This window comes from Poecile atricapillus, chromosome W (assembly GCF_030490865.1).
Source record: "Poecile atricapillus isolate bPoeAtr1 chromosome W, bPoeAtr1.hap1, whole genome shotgun sequence".
NCBI lineage: Eukaryota > Metazoa > Chordata > Aves > Passeriformes > Paridae > Poecile > Poecile atricapillus.
The window spans coordinates 107,084,264-107,107,326 of record NC_081288.1 but is presented as its reverse complement, the minus strand read 5'-3'; the positions used below and the strand labels follow the sequence as shown (position 1 = coordinate 107,107,326).

Here is a 23,063-nt window from a genome sequence, read left to right as displayed (position 1 = left end):
GAGCAACAGTCGGACAAGGGACGGGAAATGGGGACGGGTGTGGGGTGTGGTACATCTTATAGCTGTGTATACATCCCATAGCTCTGTGTGTACATCCTATAGCTCTGTGTGTGTGTACATCCTATAGCTGTATATGTACATCCTATAGCTGTGTGTGTGTACATCCTATAGCTCTGTGTGTGTGTACATCCTATAGCTGTGTGTGTGTGTACATCCTATAGCTCTGTGTGTGTGTACATCCTATAGCTGTGTGTGTACATCCTATAGCTCTGTGTGTGTGTACATCCTATAGCTGTGTGTGTGTGTACATCCTATAGCTGTGTGTGTACATCCTATAGCTGTGTGTGTGTACATCCTATAGCTCTGTGTGTGTGTACATCCTATAGCTGTGTGTGTGTACATCCTATAGCTCTGTGTGTGTGTACATCCTATAGCTGTGTGTGTGTACATCCTATAGCTCTGTGTGTGTGTACATCCTATAGCTGTGTGTGTACATCCTATAGCTGTGTGTGTGTACATCCTATAGCTCTGTGTGTGTGTACATCCTATAGCTGTGTGTGTACATCCTATAGCTGTGCGTGTACATCCTATAGCTGTGTGTGTACATCCTATAGCTGTGTGTGTGTACATCCTAGAGATGTGTGTGTACATCATATAGCTGTGTGTGTGTACATCCTATAGCTGTGTGTGTGTAAATCCTATAGCTGTGTGTGTGTGTACATCCTATAGCTCTGTGTGTACATCCTATAGCTGTGTGTGTGTGTACATCCTATAGCTGTGTGTGTACATCCTATAGCTCTGTGTGTGTACATCCTATAGCTGTGTGTGTGTGTACATCCTATAGCTGTGTGTGTGTACATCCTAGAGATGTGTGTGTGTACATCCTATAGCTCTGTGTGTGTACATCCTATAGCTCTGTGTGTACATCCTATAGCTGTGTGTGTGTACATCCTATAGCTCTGTGTGTGTGTACATCCTATAGCTGTGTGTGTACATCCTATAGCTGTGTGTATACATCCTATACCTCTATGTGTGTACATCCTATAGCTGTGTGTGTGTACATCCTATAGCTGTGTGTCCATAGGTTTGGTGTCCATAGGTTTGGGGGTGTCCATAGGTTTGGTGTCCATAGGTTTGGTGTCCATAGGTTTGGGGGTGTCCATAGGTTTGGGGGTGTCCATAGGTTTGGTGTCCATAGGTTTGGTGTCCATAGGTTTGGGGGTGTCCATAGGTTTGGTGTCCATAGGTTTGGTGTCCATAGGTTTGGTGTCCATAGGTTTGGGGGTGTCCATAGGTTTGGTGTCCATAGGTTTGGGGGTGTCCATAGGTTTGGGGGTGTCCATAGGTTTGGTGTCCATAGGTTTGGTGTCCATAGGTTTGGGGGTGTCCATAGGTTTGGGGGTGTCCATAGGTTTGGTGTCCATAGGTTTGGTGTCCATAGGTTTGGGGGTGTCCATAGGTTTGGTGTCCATAGGTTTGGTGTCCATAGGTTTGGGGGTGTCCATAGGTTTGGGAGTGTCCATAGGTTTGGTGTCCATAGGTTTGGGGGTGTCCATAGGTTTGGTGTCCATAGGTTTGGGGGTGTCCATAGGTTTGGTGTCCATAGGTTTGGGGGTGTCCATAGGTATGGGGGTGTCCATAGGTTTGGTGTCCATAGGTTTGGTGTCCATAGGTTTGGGGGTGTCCTTAGATTTGGTGTCCATAGGTTTGGGGGTGTCCATAGGTTTGGTGTCCATAGGTTTGGTGTCCATAGGCTTGGGGGTGTCCATAGGTTTGGTGTCCATAGGTTTGGTGTCCATAGGTTTGGGGGTGTCCATAGGTTTGGGGGTGTCCATAGGTTTGGTGTCCATAGGTTTGGGGGTGTCCATAGGTTTGGTGTCCATAGGTTTGGTGTCCATAGGTTTGGGGGTGTCCATAGGTTTGGGGGTGTCCATAGGTTTGGTGTCCATAGGTTTGGTGTCCATAGGTTTGGGGGTGTCCATAGGTTTGGTGTCCATAGGTTTGGTGTCCATAGGTTTGGGGGTGTCCATAGGTTTGGGGGTGTCCATAGGTTTGGTGTCCATAGGTTTGGTGTCCATAGGTTTGAGGGTGTCCATAGGTTTGGTGTCCATAGGTTTGGGGGTGTCCATAGGTTTGGGGGTGTCCATAGGTTTGGTGTCCATAGGTTTGGGGGTGTCCATAGGTTTGGGGGTGTCCATAGGTTTGGTGTCCATAGGTTTGGGAGTGTCCATAGGTTTGGTGTCCATAGGTTTGGGGGTGTCCATAGGTTTGGGGGTGTCCATAGGTTTGGTGTCCATAGGTTTGGTGTCCATAGGTTTGGGGGTGTCCATAGGTTTGGTGTCCATAGGTTTGGTGTCCATAGGTTTGGGGGTGTCCATAGGTTTGGGGGTGTCCATAGGTTTGGTGTCCATAGGTTTGGTGTCCATAGGTTTGGTGTCCATAGGTTTGGGGGTGTCCATAGGTTTGGTGTCCATAGGTTCGGTGTCCATAGGTTTGGGGGTGTCCATAGGTTTGGTGTCCATAGGTTTGGTGTCCATAGGTTTGGTGTCCATAGGTTTGGGGGTGTCCATAGGTTTGGTGTCCATAGGTTTGGTGTCCATAGGTTTGGGGGTGTCCATAGGTTTGGGGGTGTCCATAGGTTTGGTGTCCATAGGTTTGGGGGTGTCCATAGGTTTGGGGGTGTCCATAGGTTTGGTGTCCATAGGTTTGGGGGTGTCCATAGGTTTGGGGGTGTCCATAGGTTTGGTGTCCATAGGTTTGGGGGTGTCCATAGGTTTGGTGTCCATAGGTTTGGGGGTGTCCATAGGTTTGGGGGTGTCCATAGGTTTGGGGGTGTCCATAGGTTTGGTGTCCATAGATTTGGGGGTGTCCATAGGTTTGGTGTCCATAGGTTTGGTGTCCATAGGTTTGGGGGTGTCCATAGGTTTGGTGTCCATAGGTTTGGGGGTGTCCATAGGTTTGGGGGTGTCCATAGGTTTGGTGTCCATAGGTTTGGTGTCCATAGGTTTGGGGGTGTCCATAGGTTTGGTGTCCATAGGTTTGGGGGTGTCCATAGGTTTGGGGGTGTCCATAGGTTTGGTGTCCATAGGTTTGGTGTCCATAGGTTTGGGGCTGTCCATAGGTTTGGTGTCCATAGGTTTGGGGGTGTCCATAGGTTTGGTGTCCATAGGTTTGGTGTCCATAGGTTTGGTGTCCATAGGTTTGGTGTCCATAGGATTGGGGGTGTCCATAGGTTTGGGGGTGTCCATAGGTTTGGGGGTGTCCATAGGTTTGGTGTCCATAGGTTTGGGGGTGTCCATAGGTTTGGGGATGTCCATAGGTTTGGTGTCCATAGGTTTGGTGTCCATAGGTTTGGGGGTGTCCATAGGTTTGGGGGTGTCCATAGGTTTGGTGTCCATAGGTTTGGTGTCCATAGGTTTGGGGGTGTCCATAGGTTTGGGGGTGTCCATAGGTTTGGGAGTGTCCATAGATTTGGTGTCCATAGGTTTGGGGGTGTCCATAGGTTTGGGGCTGTCCATAGGTTTGGTGTCCATAGGTTTGGTGTCCATAGGCTTGGTGTCCATAGGTTTGGTGTCCATAGGTTTGGTGTCCATAGGCTTGGGGGTGTCCATAGGTTTGGTGTCCATAGGTTTGGTGTCCATAGGTTTGGGGGTGTCCATAGGTTTGGTGTCCATAGGTTTGGTGTCCATAGGTTTGGTGTCCATAGGTTTGGGGGTGTCCATAGGTTTGGTGTCCATAGGTTTGGTGTCCATAGGTTTGGTGTCCATAGGTTTGGGGGTGTCCATAGGTTTGGGGGTGTCCATAGGTTTGGTGTCCATAGGTTTGGGGGTGTCCATAGGTTTGGGGGTGTCCATAGGTTTGGTGTCCATAGGTTTGGGGGTGTCCATAGGTTTGGGGGTGTCCATAGGTTTGGTGTCCATAGGTTTGGTGTCCATAGGTTTGGGGGTGTCCATAGGTTTGGTGTCCATAGGTTTGGTGTCCATAGGTTTGGGGGTGTCCATAGGTTTGGTGTCCATAGGTTTGGGGGTGTCCATAGGTTTGGTGTCCATAGGTTTGGTGTCCATAGGTTTGGGGGTGTCCATAGGTTTGGTGTCCATAGGTTTGGGGGTGTCCATACGTTTGGTGTCCATAGGTTTGGTGTCCATAGGTTTGGGGGTGTCCATAGGTTTGGGGGTGTCCATAGGTTTGGTGTCCATAGGTTTGGGGGTGTCCATAGGTTTGGTGTCCATAGGTTTGGTGTCCATAGGTTTGGGGGTGTCCATAGGTTTGGTGTCCATAGGTTTGGGGGTGTCCATAGGTTTGGGGGTGTCCATAGGTTTGGGGGTGTCCATAGGTTTGGTGTCCATAGGTTTGGTGTCCATAGGTTTGGTGTCCATAGGTTTGGGGGTGTCCATAGGTTTGGTGTCCATAGGTTTGGGGGTGTCCATAGGTTTGGTGTCCATAGGTTTGGTGTCCATAGGTTTGGGGGTGTCCATAGGTTTGGGGGTGTCCATAGGTTTGGTGTCCATAGGTTTGGGGGTGTCCATAGGTTTGGTGTCCATAGGTTTGGTGTCCATAGGTTTGGGGGTGTCCATAGGTTTGGTGTCCATAGGTTTGGTGTCCATAGGTTTGGGCGTGTCCATAGGTTTGGTGTCCATAGGTTTGGTGTCCATAGGTTGGGGGTGTCCATAGGTTTGGGGGTGTCCATAGGTTTGGTGTCCATAGGTTTGGGGGTGTCCATAGGTTTGGTGTCCATAGGTTTGGTGTCCATAGGTTTGGGGGTGTCCATAGGTTTGGTGTCCATAGGTTTGGTGTCCATAGGTTTGGGGGTGTCCATAGGTTTGGTGTCCATAGGTTTGGGGGTGTCCATAGGTTTGGGGGTGTCCATAGGTTTGGTGTCCATAGGTTTGGTGTCCATAGGTTTGGTGTCTATAGGTTTGGGGGTGTCCATAGGTTTGGGGGTGTCCATAGGTTTGGTGTCCATAGGTTTGGTGTCCATAAGTTTGGGGGTGTCCATAGGTTTGGTGTCCATAGGTTTGGTGTCCATAGGTTTGGTGTCCATAGGTTTGGGGGTGTCCATAGGTTTGGTGTCCATAGGTTTGGGGGTGTCCATAGGTTTGGTGTCCATAGGTTTGGGGGTGTCCATAGGTTTGGGGGTGTCCATAGGTTTGGTGTCCATAGGTTTGGGGGTGTCCATAGGTTTGGTGTCCATAGGTTTGGTGTCCATAGGTTTGGTGTCCATAGGTTTGGGGGTGTCCATAGGTTTGGGGGTGTCCATAGGTTTGGTGTCCATAGGTTTGGTGTCCATAGGTTTGGGGGTGTCCATAGGTTTGGTGTCCATAGGTTTGGGGGTGTCCATAGGTTTGGTGTCCATAAGTTTGGGCGTGTCCATAGGTTTGGTGTCCATAGGTTTGGGGGCGTCCATAGGTTTGGGGGTGTCCATAGGTTTGGTGTCCATAGGTTTGGGGGTGTCCATAGGTTTGGTGTCCATAGGTTTGGTGTCCATAGGTTTGGTGTCCATAGGTTTGGGGGTGTCCATAGGTTTGGTGTCCATAGGTTTGGTGTCCATAGGTTTGGGCGTCTCCATAGGTTTGGTGTCCATAGGTTTGGTGTCCATAGGTTTGGGGGTGTCCATAGGTTTGGTGTCCATAGGTTTGGGGGTGTCCATAGGTTTGGTGTCCATAGGTTTGGGGGTGTCCATAGGTTTGGTGTCCATAGGTTTGGTGTCCATAGGTTTGGTGTCCATAGGTTTGGGGGTGTCCATAGGTTTGGGGGTGTCCATAGGTTTGGTGTCCATAGGTTTGGGGGTGTCCATAGGTTTGGTGTCCATAGGTTTGGTGTCCATAGGTTTGGGGGTGTCCATAGGTTTGGTGTCCATAGGTTTGGTGTCCATAGGTTTGGGGGTGTCCATAGGTTTGGGGGTGTCCATAGGTTTGGTGTCCATAGGTTTGGGGGTGTCCATAGGTTTGGTGTCCATAGGTTTGGTGTCCATAGGTTTGGGGGTGTCCATAGGTTTGGTGTCCATAGGTTTGGGGGTGTCCATAGGTTTGGTGTCCATAGGTTTGGGGGTGTCCATAGGTTTGGTGTCCATAGGTTTGGTGTCCATAGGTTTGGGGGTGTCCATAGGTTTGGTGTCCATAGGTTTGGGGGTGTCCATAGGTTTGGTGTCCATAGGTTTGGTGTCCATAGGTTTGGGGGTGTCCATAGGTTTGGTGTCCATAGGTTTGGTGTCCATAGGTTTGGGGGTGTCCATAGGTTTGGGGGTGTCCATAGGTTTGGTGTCCATAGGTTTGGTGTCCATAGGTTTGGGGGTGTCCATAGGTATGGGAGTGTCCATAGGTTTGGTGTCCATAGGTTTGGGGGTGTCCATAGGTTTGGGGGTGTCCATAGGTTTGGGGGTGTCCATAGGTTTGGTGTCCATAGGTTTGGGGGTGTCCATAGGTTTGGGGGTGTCCATAGGTTTGGTGTCCATAGGTTTGGGGGTGTCCATAGGTTTGGTGTCCATAGGTTTGGTGTCCATAGGTTTGGTGTCCATAGGTTTGGGGGTGTCCATAGGTTTGGTGTCCATAGGTTTGGGGGTGTCCATAGGTTTGGGGGTGTCCATAGGTTTGGTGTCCATAGGTTTGGTGTCCATAAGTTTGGGGGTGTCCATAGGTTTGGTGTCCATAGGTTTGGTGTCCATAGGTTTGGGGGTGTCCATAGGTTTGGGGGTGTCCATAGGTTTGGTGTCCATAGGTTTGGGGGTGTCCATAGGTTTGGTGTCCATAGGTTTGGGGGTGTCCATAGTTTTGGTGTCCATAGGTTTGGGGGTGTCCATAGGTTTGGGGGTGTCCATAGGTTTGGTGTCCATAGGTTTGGGGGTGTCCATAGGTTTGGGGGTGTCCATAGGTTTGGTGTCCATAGGTTTGGTGTCCATAGGTTTGGGGGTGTCCATAGGTTTGGGCGTGTCCATAGGTTTGGGGGTGTCCATAGGTTTGGTGTCCATAGGTTTGGGGGTGTCCATAGGTTTGGTGTCCATAGGTTTGGTGTCCATAGGTTTGGGGGTGTCCATAGGTTTGGGGGTGTCCATAGGTTTGGTGTCCATAGGTTTGGTGTCCATAGGTTTGGGGGTGTCCATAGGTTTGGGGGTGTCCATAGGTTTGGTGTCCATAGGTTTGGTGTCCATAGGTTTGGGGGTGTCCATAGGTTTGGTGTCCATAGGTTTGGTGTCCATAGGTTTGGGGGTGTCCATAGGTTTGGGGGTGTCCATAGGTTTGGTGTCCATAGGTTTGGGGGTGTCCATAGGTTTGGGGGTGTCCATAGGTTTGGTGTCCATAGGTTTGGTGTCCATAGGTTTGGGGGTGTCCATAGGTTTGGGCGTGTCCATAGGTTTGGGGGTGTCCATAGGTTTGGTGTCCATAGGTTTGGGGGTGTCCATAGGTTTGGTGTCCATAGGTTTGGTGTCCATAGGTTTGGGGGTGTCCATAGGTTTGGGGGTGTCCATAGGTTTGGTGTCCATAGGTTTGGGGGGGTCCATAGGTTTGGTGTCCATAGGTTTGGGGGTGTCCATAGGTTTGGTGTCCATAGGTTTGGGGGTGTCCATAGGTTTGGGGGTGTCCATAGGTTTGGTGTCCATAGGTTTGGTGTCCATAGGTTTGGGGGTGTCCATAGGTTTGGGGGTGTCCATAGGTTTGGTGTCCATAGGTTTGGGGGTGTCCATAGGTTTGGTGTCCATAGGTTTGGTGTCCATAGGTTTGGTGTCCATAGGTTTAGGGGTGTCCATAGGTTTGGTGTCCATAGGTTTGGGGGTGTCCATAGGTTTGGTGTCCATAGGTTTGGTGTCCATAGGTTTGGGGGTGTCCATAGGTTTGGTGTCCATAGGTTTGGTGTCCATAGGTTTGGGGGTGTCCATAGGTTTGGTGTCCATAGGTTTGGGGGTGTCCATAGGTTTGGTGTCCATAGGTTTGGTGTCCATAGGTTTGGTGTCCATAGGTTTGGAAGTGTCCATAGGTTTGGGGGTGTCCATAGGTTTGGTGTCCATAGGTTTGGTGTCCATAGGTTTGGGGGTGTCCATAGGTTTGGGCGTGTCCATAGGTTTGGGGGTGTCCATAGGTTTGGTGTCCATAGGTTTGGGGGTGTCCATAGGTTTGGTGTCCATAGGTTTGGTGTCCATAGGTTTGGGGGTGTCCATAGGTTTGGGGGTGTCCATAGGTTTGGTGTCCATAGGTTTGGTGTCCATAGGTTTGGGGGTGTCCATAGGTTTGGGGGTGTCCATAGGTTTGGTGTCCATAGGTTTGGTGTCCATAGGTTTGGGGGTGTCCATAGGTTTGGTGTCCATAGGTTTGGTGTCCATAGGTTTGGGGGTGTCCATAGGTTTGGGGGTGTCCATAGGTTTGGTGTCCATAGGTTTGGGGGTGTCCATAGGTTTGGTGTCCATAGGTTTGGTGTCCATAGGTTTGGGGGTGTCCATAGGTTTGGGCGTGTCCATAGGTTTGGGGGTGTCCATAGGTTTGGTGTCCATAGGTTTGGGGGGGTCCATAGGTTTGGTGTCCATAGGTTTGGTGTCCATAGGTTTGGGGGTGTCCATAGGTTTGGGGGTGTCCATAGGTTTGGTGTCCATAGGTTTGGGGGGGTCCATAGGTTTGGTGTCCATAGGTTTGGGGGTGTCCATAGGTTTGGTGTCCATAGGTTTGGGGGTGTCCATAGGTTTGGGGGTGTCCATAGGTTTGGTGTCCATAGGTTTGGGGGTGTCCATAGGTTTGGTGTCCATAGGTTTGGTGTCCATAGGTTTGGGGGTGTCCATAGGTTTGGGGGTGTCCATAGGTTTGGTGTCCATAGGTTTGGTGTCCATAGGTTTGGGGGTGTCCATAGGTTTGGGGGTGTCCATAGGTTTGGTGTCCATAGGTTTGGGGGTGTCCATAGGTTTGGTGTCCATAGGTTTGGTGTCCATAGGTTTGGTGTCCATAGGTTTAGGGGTGTCCATAGGTTTAGGGGTGTCCATAGGTTTGGTGTCCATAGGTTTGGGGGTGTCCATAGGTTTGGTGTCCATAGGTTTGGTGTCCATAGGTTTGGGGGTGTCCATAGGTTTGGTGTCCATAGGTTTGGTGTCCATAGGTTTGGGGGTGTCCATAGGTTTGGTGTCCATAGGTTTGGGGGTGTCCATAGGTTTGGTGTCCATAGGTTTGGTGTCCATAAGTTTGGGGGTGTCCATAGGTTTGGTGTCCATAGGTTTGGTGTCCATAGGTTTGGGGGTGTCCATAGGTTTGGTGTCCATAGGTTTGGGGGTGTCCATAGGATTGGTGTCCATAGGTTTGGGGGTGTCCATAGGATTGGTGTCCATAGGTTTGGGGGTGTCCATAGGTTTGGTGTCCATAGGTTTGGTGTCCATAGGTTTGGGGGTGTCCATAGGTTTGGTATCCATAGGTTTGGTCTCCATAGGTTTGGTGTCCATAGGTTTGGGGGTGTCCATAGGTTTGGTGTCCATAGGTTTGGTGTCCATAGGTTTGGGGGTGTCCATAGGTTTGGTGTCCATAGGTTTGGTGTCCATAGGTTTGGTGTCCATAGGTTTGGGGGTGTCCATAGGTTTGGGGGTGTCCATAGGTTTGGTGTCCATAGGTTTGGGGGTGTCCATAGATTTGGGGGTGTCCATAGGTTTGGTGTCCATAGGTTTGGTGTCCATAGGTTTGGGGGTGTCCATAGGTTTGGTGTCCATAGGTTTGGTGTCCATAGGTTTGGGGGTGTCCATAGGTTTGGTGTCCATAGGTTTGGTGTCCATAGGTTTGGGGGTGTCCATAGGTTTGGTGTCCATAGGTTTGGTGTCCATAGGTTTGGGGGTGTCCATAGGTTTGGTGTCCATAGGTTTCGGGGTGTCCATAGGTTTGGGGGTGTCCATAGGTTGGGTGTCCATAGGTTTGGGGGTGTCCATAGGTTTGGGGGTGTCCATAGGTTTGGTGTCCATAGGTTTGGGGGTGTCCATAGGTTTGGTGTCCATAGGTTTGGTGTCCATAGGTTTGGGGGTGTCCATAGGTTTGGTGTCCATAGGTTTGGGGGTGTCCATAGGTTTGGTGTCCATAGGTTTGGGGGTGTCCATAGGATTGGTGTCCATAGGTTTGGTGTCCATAGGTTTGGGGGTGTCCATAGGTTTGGGGGTGTCCATAGGTTTGGTGTCCATAAGTTTGGGGGTGTCCATAGGTTTGGGGGTGTCCATAGGTTTGGTGTCCATAGGTTTGGGGGTGTCCATAGGTTTGGTGTCCATAGGTTTGGTGTCCATAGGTTTGGGGGTGTCCATAGGTTTGGTGTCCATAGGTTTGGTGTCCATAGGTTTGGGGGTGTCCATAGGTTTGGGGGTGTCCATAGGTTTGGTGTCCATAGGTTTGGGGGTGTCCATAGGTTTGGTGTCCATAGGTTTGGGGGTGTCCATAGGTTTGGGGGTGTCCATAGGTTTGGTGTCCATAGGTTTGGTGTCCATAGGTTTGGGGGTGTCCATAGGTTTGGTGTCCATAGGTTTGGGGGTGTCCATAGGTTTGGTGTCCATAGGTTTGGTGTCCATAGGTTTGGTGTCCATATCTTTGGTGTCCATAGGTTTGGTGTCCATAGGTTTGGGGGTGTCCATAGGTTTGGGGGTGTCCATAGGTTGGGTGTCCATAGGTTTGGGGGTGTCCATAGGTTTGGTGTCCATAGGTTTGGTGTCCATAGGTTTGGGGGTGTCCATAGGTTTGGTGTCCATAGGTTTGGGGGTGTCCATAGGTTTGGTGTCCATAGGTTTGGGGGTGTCCATAGGTTTGGGGGTGTCCATAGGTTTGGGGGTGTCCATAGTTTTGGTGTCCATAGGTTTGGGGGTGTCCATAGGTTTGGTGTCCATAGGTTTGGGGGTGTCCATAGGTTTGGTGTCCATAGGTTTGGTGTCCATAGGTTTGGTGTCCATAGGTTTGGGGGTGTCCATAGGTTTGGTGTCCATAGGTTTGGGGGTGTCCATAGGTTTGGTGTCCATAGGTTTGGTGTCCATAGGTTTGGGGGTGTCCATAGGTTTGGGGGTGTCCATAGGTTTGGTGTCCATAGGTTTGGGGGTGTCCATAGGTTTGGGGGTGTCCATAGGTTTGGTGTCCATAGGTTTGGTGTCCATAGGTTTGGGGGTGTCCATAGGTTTGGGGGTGTCCATAGGTTTGGTGTCCATAGGTTTGGTGTCCATAGGTTTGGGGGTGTCCATAGGTTTGGGGGTGTCCATAGGTTTGGTGTCCATAGGTTTGGGGGTGTCCATAGGTTTGGGGGGGTCCATAGGTTTGGGGGTGTCCATAGGTTTGGTGTCCATAGGTTTGGGGGTGTCCATAGGTTTGGTATCCATAGGTTTGGTCTCCATAGGTTCGGTGTCCATAGGTTTGGGGCTGTCCATAGGTTTGGTGTCCATAGGTTTGGGGGTGTCCATAGGTTTGGTGTCCATAGGTTTGGGGGTGTCCATAGGTTTGGTGTCCATAGGTTTGGGGGTGTCCATAGGTTTGGTGTCCATAGGTTTGGGGGTGTCCATAGGTTTGGTGTCCATAGGTTTGGTGTCCATAGGTTTGGTGTCCATAGGTTTGGGGGTGTCCATAGGTTTGGTGTCCATAGGTTTGGTGTCCATAGGTTTGGGGGTGTCCATAGGTTTGGGGGTGTCCATAGGTTTGGTGTCCATAGGTTTGGGGGTGTCCATAGATTTGGGGGTGTCCATAGGTTTGGTGTCCATAGGTTTGGTGTCCATAGGTTTGGGGGTGTCCATAGGTTTGGTGTCCATAGGTTTGGTGTCCATAGGTTTGGGGGTGTCCATAGGTTTGGTGTCCATAGGTTTGGTGTCCATAGGTTTGGGGGTGTCCATAGGTTTGGTGTCCATAGGTTTGGTGTCCATAGGTTTGGGGGTGTCCATAGGTTTGGTGTCCATAGGTTTGGTGTCCATAGGTTTGGGGGTGTCCATAGGTTTGGTGTCCATAGGTTTGGTGTCCATAGGTTTGGGGCTGTCCATAGGTTTGGTGTCCATAGGTTTGGGGGTGTCCATAGGTTTGGTGTCCATAGGTTTGGGGGTGTCCATAGGTTTGGTGTCCATAGGTTTGGTGTCCATAGGTTTGGTGTCCATAGGTTTGGGGGTGTCCATAGGTTTGGTGTCCATAGGTTTGGTGTCCATAGGTTTGGGGGTGTCCATAGGTTTGGGGGTGTCCATAGGTTTGGTGTCCATAGGTTTGGGGGTGTCCATAGATTTGGGGGTGTCCATAGGTTTGGTGTCCATAGGTTTGGTGTCCATAGGTTTGGGGGTGTCCATAGGTTTGGTGTCCATAGGTTTGGGGGTGTCCATAGGTTTGGTGTCCATAGGTTTGGTGTCCATAGGTTTGGGGGTGTCCATAGGTTTGGTGTCCATAGGTTTGGTGTCCATAGGTTTGGGGGTGTCCATAGGTTTGGTGTCCATAGGTTTCGGGGTGTCCATAGGTTTGGGGGTGTCCATAGGTTGGGTGTCCATAGGTTTGGGGGTGTCCATAGGTTTGGGGGTGTCCATAGGTTTGGTGTCCATAGGTTTGGGGGTGTCCATAGGTTTGGTGTCCATAGGTTTGGTGTCCATAGGTTTGGGGGTGTCCATAGGTTTGGTGTCCATAGGTTTGGGGGTGTCCATAGGTTTGGGGGTGTCCATAGGTTAGGTGTCCATAGGTTTGGGGGTGTCCATAGGTTTGGGGGTGTCCATAGGTTTGGTGTCCATAGGTTTGGTGTCCATAGGTTTGGGGGTGTCCATAGGTTTGGTGTCCATAGGTTTGGTGTCCATAGGTTTGGGGGTGTCCATAGGTTTGGTGTCCATAGGTTTGGGGGTGTCCATAGGTTTGGTGTCCATAGGTTTGGTGTCCATAGGTTTGGTGTCCATAGGTTTGGGGGTGTCCATAGGTTTGGTGTCCATAGGTTTGGTGTCCATAGGTTTGGTGTCCATAGGTTTGGGGGTGTCCATAGGATTGGTGTCCATAGGTTTGGTGTCCATAGGTTTGGGGGTGTCCATAGGTTTGGGGGTGTCCATAGGTTTGGTGTCCATAAGTTTGGGGGTGTCCATAGGTTTGGGGGTGTCCATAGGTTTGGTGTCCATAGGTTTGGGGGTGTCCATAGGTTTGGTGTCCATAGGTTTGGTGTCCATAGGTTTGGGGGTGTCCATAGGTTTGGTGTCCATAGGTTTGGTGTCCATAGGTTTGGGGGTGTCCATAGGTTTGGGGGTGTCCATAGGTTTGGTGTCCATAGGTTTGGGGGTGTCCATAGGTTTGGGGGTGTCCATAGGTTTGGTGTCCATAGGTTTGGTGTCCATAGGTTTGGTGTCCATAGGTTTGGGGGTGTCCATAGGTTTGGGGGTGTCCATAGGTTTGGTGTCCATAGGTTTGGGGGTGTCCATAGATTTGGGGGTGTCCATAGGTTTGGTGTCCATAGGTTTGGTGTCCATAGGTTTGGGGGTGTCCATAGGTTTGGTGTCCATAGGTTTGGTGTCCATAGGTTTGGGGGTGTCCATAGGTTTGGTGTCCATAGGTTTGGTGTCCATAGGTTTGGGGGTGTCCATAGGTTTGGTGTCCATAGGTTTGGTGTCCATAGGTTTGGGGGTGTCCATAGGTTTGGTGTCCATAGGTTTGGGGGTGTCCATAGGTTTGGTGTCCATAGGTTTGGTGTCCATAGGTTTGGGGCTGTCCATAGGTTTGGTGTCCATAGGTTTGGGGGTGTCCATAGGTTTGGTGTCCATAGGTTTGGGGGTGTCCATAGGTTTGGTGTCCATAGGTTTGGTGTCCATAGGTTTGGTGTCCATAGGTTTGGGGGTGTCCATAGGTTTGGTGTCCATAGGTTTGGTGTCCATAGGTTTGGGGGTGTCCATAGGTTTGGGGGTGTCCATAGGTTTGGTGTCCATAGGTTTGGGGGTGTCCATAGATTTGGGGGTGTCCATAGGTTTGGTGTCCATAGGTTTGGTGTCCATAGGTTTGGGGGTGTCCATAGGTTTGGTGTCCATAGGTTTGGGGGTGTCCATAGGTTTGGTGTCCATAGGTTTGGTGTCCATAGGTTTGGGGGTGTCCATAGGTTTGGTGTCCATAGGTTTGGTGTCCATAGGTTTGGGGGTGTCCATAGGTTTGGTGTCCATAGGTTTCGGGGTGTCCATAGGTTTGGGGGTGTCCATAGGTTGGGTGTCCATAGGTTTGGGGGTGTCCATAGGTTTGGGGGTGTCCATAGGTTTGGTGTCCATAGGTTTGGGGGTGTCCATAGGTTTGGTGTCCATAGGTTTGGTGTCCATAGGTTTGGGGGTGTCCATAGGTTTGGTGTCCATAGGTTTGGGGGTGTCCATAGGTTTGGGGGTGTCCATAGGTTAGGTGTCCATAGGTTTGGGGGTGTCCATAGGTTTGGGGGTGTCCATAGGTTTGGTGTCCATAGGTTTGGTGTCCATAGGTTTGGGGGTGTCCATAGGTTTGGTGTCCATAGGTTTGGTGTCCATAGGTTTGGGGGTGTCCATAGGTTTGGTGTCCATAGGTTTGGGGGTGTCCATAGGTTTGGTGTCCATAGGTTTGGTGTCCATAGGTTTGGTGTCCATAGGTTTGGGGGTGTCCATAGGTTTGGGGGTGTCCATAGGTTTGGTGTCCATAGGTTTGGGGGTGTCCATAGGTTTGGGGGTGTCCATAGGTTTGGTGTCCATAGGTTTGGTGTCCATAGGTTTGGGGGTGTCCATAGGTTTGGGGGTGTCCATAGGTTTGGTGTCCATAGGTTTGGGGGTGTCCATAGGTTTGGGGGTGTCCATAGGTTTGGTGTCCATAGGTTTGGTGTCCATAGGTTTGGGGGTGTCCATAGGTTTGGTGTCCATAGGTTTGGGGGTGTCCATAGGTTTGGTGTCCATAGGTTTGGTGTCCATAGGTTTGGGGGTGTCCATAGGTTTGGTGTCCATAGGTTTGGTATCCATAGGTTTGGTCTCCATAGGTTCGGTGTCCATAGGTTTGGGGCTGTCCATAGGTTTGGTGTCCATAGGTTTGGGGGTGTCCATAGGTTTGGTGTCCATAGGTTTGGGGGTGTCCATAGGTTTGGTGTCCATAGGTTTGGTGTCCATAGGTTTGGTGTCCATAGGTTTGGGGGTGTCCATAGGTTTGGTGTCCATAGGTTTGGTGTCCATAGGTTTGGGGGTGTCCATAGGTTTGGTGTCCATAGGTTTGGGGGTGTCCATAGGTTTGGTGTCCATAGGTTTGGGGGTGTCCATAGGTTTGGTGTCCATAGGTTTGGTGTCCATAGGTTTGGTGTCCATAGGTTTGGGGGTGTCCATAGGTTTGGTGTCCATAGGTTTGGTGTCCATAGGTTTGGGGGTGTCCATAGGTTTGGGGGTGTCCATAGGTTTGGTGTCCATAGGTTTGGGGGTGTCCATAGATTTGGGGGTGTCCATAGGTTTGGTGTCCATAGGTTTGGTGTCCATAGGTTTGGGGGTGTCCATAGGTTTGGTGTCCATAGGTTTGGTGTCCATAGGTTTGGGGGTGTCCATAGGTTTGGTGTCCATAGGTTTGGTGTCCATAGGTTTGGGGGTGTCCATAGGTTTGGTGTCCATAGGTTTGGTGTCCATAGGTTTGGGGGTGTCCATAGGTTTGGTGTCCATAGGTTTGGTGTCCATAGGTTTGGTGTCCATAGGTTTGGGGGTGTCCATAGGTTTGGTGTCCATAGGTTTGGTGTCCATAGGTTTGGGGCTGTCCATAGGTTTGGTGTCCATAGGTTTGGGGGTGTCCATAGGTTTGGGGGTGTCCATAGGTTTGGGGGTGTCCATAGGTTTGGTGTCCATAGGTTTGGTGTCCATAGGTTTGGTGTCCATAGGTTTGGGGGTGTCCATAGGTTTGGTGTCCATAGGTTTGGTGTCCATAGGTTTGGGGGTGTCCATAGGTTTGGTGTCCATAGGTTTGGGGGTGTCCATAGGTTTGGTGTCCATAGGTTTGGTGTCCATAGGTTTGGGGGTGTCCATAGGTTTGGTGTCCATAGGTTTGGTGTCCATAGGTTTGGGGGTGTCCATAGGTTTGGTGTCCATAGGTTTCGGGGTGTCCATAGGTTTGGGGGTGTCCATAGGTTGGGTGTCCATAGGTTTGGGGGTGTCCATAGGTTTGGGGGTGTCCATAGGTTTGGTGTCCATAGGTTTGGGGGTGTCCATAGGTTTGGTGTCCATAGGTTTGGTGTCCATAGGTTTGGGGGTGTCCATAGGTTTGGTGTCCATAGGTTTGGGGGTGTCCATAGGTTTGGGGGTGTCCATAGGTTAGGTGTCCATAGGTTTGGGGGTGTCCATAGGTTTGGGGGTGTCCATAGGTTTGGTGTCCATAGGTTTGGTGTCCATAGGTTTGGGGGTGTCCATAGGTTTGGTGTCCATAGGTTTGGTGTCCATAGGTTTGGGGGTGTCCATAGGTTTGGTGTCCATAGGTTTGGGGGTGTCCATAGGTTTGGTGTCCATAGGTTTGGTGTCCATAGGTTTGGTGTCCATAGGTTTGGGGGCGTCCATAGGTGTGGTGTCCATAGGTTTGGTGTCCATAGGTTTGGTGTCCATAGGTTTGGGGGTGTCCATAGGATTGGTGTCCATAGGTTTGGTGTCCATAGGTTTGGGGGTGTCCATAGGTTTGGGGGTGTCCATAGGTTTGGTGTCCATAAGTTTGGGGTGTCCATAGGTTTGGGGGTGTCCATAGGTTTGGTGTCCATAGGTTTGGGGGTGTCCATAGGTTTGGTGTCCATAGGTTTGGTGTCCATAGGTTTGGGGGTGTCCATAGGTTTGGTGTCCATAGGTTTGGTGTCCATAGGTTTGGGGGTGTCCATAGGTTTGGGGGTGTCCATAGGTTTGGTGTCCATAGGTTTGGGGGTGTCCATAGGTTTGGGGGTGTCCATAGGTTTGGTGTCCATAGGTTTGGTGTCCATAGGTTTGGTGTCCATAGGTTTGGGGGTGTCCATAGGTTTGGGGGTGTCCATAGGTTTGGTGTCCATAGGTTTGGGGGTGTCCATAGATTTGGGGGTGTCCATAGGTTTGGTGTCCATAGGTTTGGTGTCCATAGGTTTGGGGGTGTCCATAGGTTTGGTGTCCATAGGTTTGGTGTCCATAGGTTTGGGGGTGTCCATAGGTTTGGTGTCCATAGGTTTGGTGTCCATAGGTTTGGGGGTGTCCATAGGTTTGGTGTCCATAGGTTTGGTGTCCATAGGTTTGGTGTCCATAGGTTTGGGGGTGTCCATAGGTTTGGTGTCCATAGGTTTGGTGTCCATAGGTTTGGGGCTGTCCATAGGTTTGGTGTCCATAGGTTTGGGGGTGTCCATAGGTTTGGTGTCCATAGGTTTGGGGGTGTCCATAGGTTTGGTGTCCATAGGTTTGGTGTCCATAGGTTTGGTGTCCATAGGTTTGGGGGTGTCCATAGGTTTGGTGTCCATAGGTTTGGTGTCCATAGGTTTGGGGGTGTCCATAGGTTTGGGGGTGTCCATAGGTTTGGTGTCCATAGGTTTGGGGGTGTCCATAGATTTGGTGTCCATAGGTTTGGTGTCCATAGGTTTGGTGTCCATAGGTTTGGGGGTGTCCATAGGTTTGGTGTCCATAGGTTTGGTGTCCATAGGTTTGGTGTCCATAGGTTTGGGGGTGTCCATAGGATTGGTGTCCATAGGTTTGGTGTCCATAGGTTTGGGGGTGTCCATAGGTTTGGGGGTGTCCATAGGTTTGGTGTCCATAAGTTTGGGGGTGTCCATAGGTTTGGGGGTGTCCATAGGTTTGGTGTCCATAGGTTTGGGGGTGTCCATAGGTTTGGTGTCCATAGGTTTGGTGTCCATAGGTTTGGGGGTGTCCATAGGTTTGGTGTCCATAGGTTTGGTGTCCATAGGTTTGGGGGTGTCCATAGGTTTGGGGGTGTCCATAGGTTTGGTGTCCATAGGTTTGGGGGTGTCCATAGGTTTGGGGGTGTCCATAGGTTTGGTGTCCATAGGTTTGGTGTCCATAGGTTTGGGGGTGTCCATAGGTTTGGTGTCCATAGGTTTGGGGGTGTCCATAGGTTTGGTGTCCATAGGTTTGGTGTCCATAGGTTTGGTGTCCATATCTTTGGTGTCCATAGGTTTGGTGTCCATAGGTTTGGGGGTGTCCATAGGTTTGGGGGTGTCCATAGGTTGGGTGTCCATAGGTTTGGTGTCCATAGGTTTGGTGTCCATAGATTTGGGGGTGTCCATAGGTTTGGTGTCCATAGGTTTGGTGTCCATAGGTTTGGGGGTGTCCATAGGTTTGGTGTCCATAGGTTTGGTGTCCATAGGTTTGGGGGTGTCCATAGGTTTGGTGTCCATAGGTTTGGGGGTGTCCATAGTTTTGGTGTCCATAGGTTTGGGGGTGTCCATAGGTTTGGGGGTGTCCATAGGTTTGGGGGTGTCCATAGGTTTGGTGTCCATAGATTTGGGGGTGTCCATAGGTTTGGTGTCCATAGGTTTGGTGTCCATAGGTTTGGGGGTGTCCATAGGTTTGGGGGTGTCCATAGGTTTGGTGTCCATAGGTTTGGGGGTGTCCATAGGTTTGGGGGTGTCCATAGGTTTGGTGTCCATAGGTTTGGGGGTGTCCATAGGTTTGGGGGTGTCCATAGGTTTGGTGTCCATAGGTTTGGGGGTGTCCATAGGTTTGGGGGGGTCCATAGGTTTGGGGGTGTCCATAGGTTTGGTGTCCATAGGTTTGGGGGTTTCCATAGGTTTGGCGTCCATAGGTTTGGGGGTGTCCATAGGTTTGGTGTCCATAGGTTTGGTGTCCATAGGTTTGGTGTCCATAGGTTTGGGGGTGTCCATAGGTTTTGGTGTCCATAGGTTTGGGGGTGTCCATAGGTTTGGTGTCCATAGGTTTGGGGGTGTCCATAGGTTTGGGGGTGTCCATAGGTTTGGTGTCCATACGTTTGGTGTCCATACGTTTGGTGTCCATAGGTTTGGTGTCCATAGGTTTGGGGGTGTCCATAGGTTTGGTGTCCATAGGTTTGGGGGTGTCCATAGGTTTGGGGGTGTCCATAGGTTTGGTGTCCATAGGTTTGGTGTCCATAGGTCTGGGGGTGTCCATAGGTTTGGGGGTGTCCATAGGTTTGGTGTCCATAGGTTTGGGGGTGTCCATAGGTTTGGTGTCCATAGGTTTGGGGGTGTCCATAGGTTTGGGGGTGTCCATAGGTTTGGTGTCCATAGGTTTGGGGGTGTCCATAGGTTTGGTGTCCATAGGTTTGGAGTCCATAGGTTTGGGGGTGTCCATAGGTTTGGGGGTGTCCATAGGTTTGGTGTCCATAGGTTTGGGGGTGTCCATAGGTTTGGGGGTGTCCATAGTTTTGGTGTCCATAGGTTTGGGGGTGTCCATAGGTTTGGTGTCCATAGGTTTGGGGGTGTCCATAGGTTTGGGGGTGTCCATAGGTTTGGTGTCCATAGGTTTGGTGTCCATAGGTTTGGGGGTGTCCATAGGTTTGGTGTCCATAGGTTTGGGGGTGTCCATAGGTTTGGTGTCCATAGGTTTGGTGTCCATAGGTTTGGGGGTGTCCATAGGTTTGGGGGTGTCCATAGGTTTGGTGTCCATAGGTTTGGGGGTGTCCATAGGTTTGGGGGTGTCCATAGGTTTGGTGTCCATAGGTTTGGTGTCCATAGGTTTGGGGGTGTCCATAGGTTTGGTGTCCATAGGTTTGGTGTCCATAGGTTTGGTGTCCATAGGTTTGGGGGTGTCCATAGGTTTGGTGTCCATAGGTTTGGGGGTGTCCATAGGTTTGGTGTCCATAGGTTTGGGGGTGTCCATAGGTTTGGGGGTGTCCATAGGTTTGGTGTCCATAGGTTTGGGGGTGTCCATAGGTTTGGGGGTGTCCATAGGTTTGGTGTCCATAGGTTTGGTGTCCATAGGTTTGGGGGTGTCCATAGGTTTGGTGTCCATAGGTTTGGTGTCCATAGGTTTGGGGGTGTCCATAGGTTTGGGGGTGTCCATAGGTTTGGTGTCCATAGGTTTGGTGTCCATAGGTTTGGGGGTGTCCATAGGTTTGGGGGTGTCCATAGGTTTGGTGTCCATAGGTTTGGTGTCCATAGGTTTGGGGGTGTCCATAGGTTTGGTGTCCATAGGTTTGGTGTCCATAGGTTTGGGGGTGTCCATAGGTTTGGTGTCCATAGGTTTGGTGTCCATAGGTTTGGGGGTGTCCATAGGTTTGGGGGTGTCCATAGGTTTGGTGTCCATAGGTTTGGGGGTGTCCATAGGTTTGGGGGTGTCCATAGGTTTGGTGTCCATAGGTTTGGGGGTGTCCATAGGTTTGGGGGTGTCCATAGGTTTGGTGTCCATAGGTTTGGGGGTGTCCATAGGTTTGGTGTCCATAGGTTTGGGGGTGTCCATAGGTTTGGGGGTGTCCATAGGTTTGGGGGTGTCCATAGGTTTGGTGTCCATAGATTTGGGGGTGTCCATAGGTTTGGTGTCCATAGGTTTGGTGTCCATAGGTTTGGGGGTGTCCATAGGTTTGGTGTCCATAGGTTTGGTGTCCATAGGTTTGGTGTCCATAGGTTTGGGGGTGTCCATAGGTTTGGGGGTGTCCATAGGTTTGGTGTCCATAGGTTTGGTGTCCATCGGTTTGGGGGTGTCCATAGGTTTGGTGTCCATAGGTTTGGGGGTGTCCATAGGTTTGGTGTCCATAGGTTTGGTGTCCATAGGTTTGGGGGTGTCCATAGGTTTGGGGGGGTCCATAGGTTTGGTGTCCATAGGTTTGGGGGTGTCCATAGGTTTGGTGTCCATAGGTTTGGTGTCCATAGGTTTGGTGTCCATAGGTTTGGGGGTGTCCATAGGTTTGGTGTCCATAGGTTTGGTGTCCATAGGTTTGGGGGTGTCCATAGGTTTGGGGGTGTCCATAGGTTTGGTTTCCATAGGTTTGGGGGTGTCCATAGGTTTGGTGTCCATAGGTTTGGTGTCCATAGGTTTGGGGGTGTCCATAGGTTTGGTGTCCATAGGTTTGGGGGTGTCCATAGGTTTGGGGGTGTCCATAGGTTTGGTGTCCATAGGTTTGGGGGTGTCCATAGGTTTGGGGGTGTCCATAGGTTTGGTGTCCATAGGTTTGGTGTCCATAGGTTTGGTGTCCATAGGTTTGGGGGTGTCCATAGGTTTGGTGTCCATAGGTTTGGGGCTGTCCATAGGTTTGGTGTCCATAGGTTTGGTGTCCATAGGTTTGGGGGTGTCCATAGGTTTGGTGTCCATAGGTTTGGTGTCCATAGGTTTGGGGGTGTCCATAGGTTTGGGGTGTCCATAGGTTTGGTGTCCATAGGTTTGGGGGTGTCCATAGGTTTGGGGGGGTCCATAGGTTTGGGGGTGTCCATAGGTTTGGTGTCCATAGGTTTGGGGGTTTCCATAGGTTTGGCGTCCATAGGTTTGGGGGTGTCCATAGGTTTGGTGTCCATAGGTTTGGTGTCCATAGGTTTGGGGGTGTCCATAGGTTTGGTGTCCATAGGTTTGGGGGTGTCCATAGGTTTGGTGTCCATAGGTTTGGGGGTGTCCATAGGTTTGGGGGTGTCCATAGGTTTGGTGTCCATACGTTTGGTGTCCATACGTTTGGTGTCCATAGGTTTGGGGGTGTCCATAGGTTTGGGGGTGTCCATAGGTTTGGTGTCCATAGGTTTGGGGGTGTCCATAGGTTTGGGGGTGTCCATAGGTTTGGTGTCCATAGGTTTGGTGTCCATAGGTTTGGGGGTGTCCATAGGTTTGGGGGTGTCCATAGGTTTGGTGTCCATAGGTTTGGGGGTGTCCATAGGTTTGGTGTCCATAGGTTTGGTGTCCATAGGTTTGGTGTCCATAGGTTTGGGGGTGTCCATAGGTTTGGGGGTGTCCATAGGTTTGGTGTCCATAGGTTTGGGGGTGTCCATAGGTTTGGTGTCCATAGGTTTGGTGTCCATAGGTTTGGGGGTGTCCATAGGTTTGGGGGTGTCCATAGGTTTGGTGTCCATACGTTTGGGGGTGTCCATAGGTTTGGGGGTGTCCATAGGTTTGGTGTCCATAGGTTTGGGGGTGTCCATAGGTTTGGGGGTGTCCATAGGTTTGGTGTCCATAGGTTTGGGGGTGTCCATAGGTTTGGTGTCCATAGGTTTGGTGTCCATAGGTTTGGGGTGTCCATAGGTTTGGTGTCCATAGGTTTGGGGGTGTCCATAGGTTTGGGGGTGTCCATAGGTTTGGTGTCCATAGGTTTGGTGTCCATAGGTTTGGGGGTGTCCATAGGTTTGGTGTCCATAGGTTTGGGGGTGTCCATAGGTTTGGGGGTGTCCATAGGTTTGGTGTCCATAGGTTTGGGGGTGTCCATAGGTTTGGTGTCCATAGGTTTGGTGTCCATAGGTTTGGGGTGTCCATAGGTTTGGGGGTGTCCATAGGTTTGGTGTCCATAGGTTTGGGGGTGTCCATAGGTTTGGGGGTGTCCATAGGTTTGGTGTCCATAGGTTTGGGGGTGTCCATAGGTTTGGGGGTGTCCATAGGTTTGGTGTCCATAGGTTTGGTGTCCATAGGTTTGGGGGTGTCCATAGGTTTGGTGTCCATAGGTTTGGTGTCCATAGGTTTGGGGGTGTCCATAGGTTTGGGGGTGTCCATAGGTTTGGTGTCCATAGGTTTGGGGGTGTCCATAGGTTTGGTGTCCATAGGTTTGGTGTCCATAGGTTTGGGGGTGTCCATAGGTTTGGTGTCCATAGGTTTGGGGGTGTCCATAGGTTTGGTGTCCATAGGTTTGGTGTCCATAGGTTTGGGGGTGTCCATAGGTTTGGGGTGTCCATAGGTTTGGTGTCCATAGGTTTGGTGTCCATAGGTTTGGGGGTGTCCATAGGTTTGGGGGTGTCCATAGGTTTGGTGTCCATAGGTTTGGGGGTGTCCATAGGTTTGGTGTCCATAGGTTTGGTGTCCATACGTTTGGTGTCCATAGGTTTGGTGTCCATAGGTTTGGTGTCCATAGGTTTGGGGGTGTCCATAGGTTTGGTGTCCATAGGTTTGGTGTCCATAGGTTTGGGGGTGTCCATAGGTTTGGTGTCCATAGGTTTGGTGTCCATAGGTTTGGGGTGTCCATAGGTTTGGGGGGGTCCATAGGTTTGGTGTCCATAGGTTTGGGGGTGTCCATAGGTTTGGTGTCCATAGGTTTGGTGTCCATAGGTTTGGTGTCCATAGGTTA

At 50.7% G+C, this 23,063-nt stretch overlaps 1 protein-coding gene across 1 annotated transcript in view; it reads right to left on the bottom strand.

Moving 5' to 3' along the window:
• Positions 1-23,063, bottom strand: part of LOC131592126 (netrin receptor DCC-like) — a 63,756-nt gene that overhangs the window by 950 nt on the left and 39,743 nt on the right.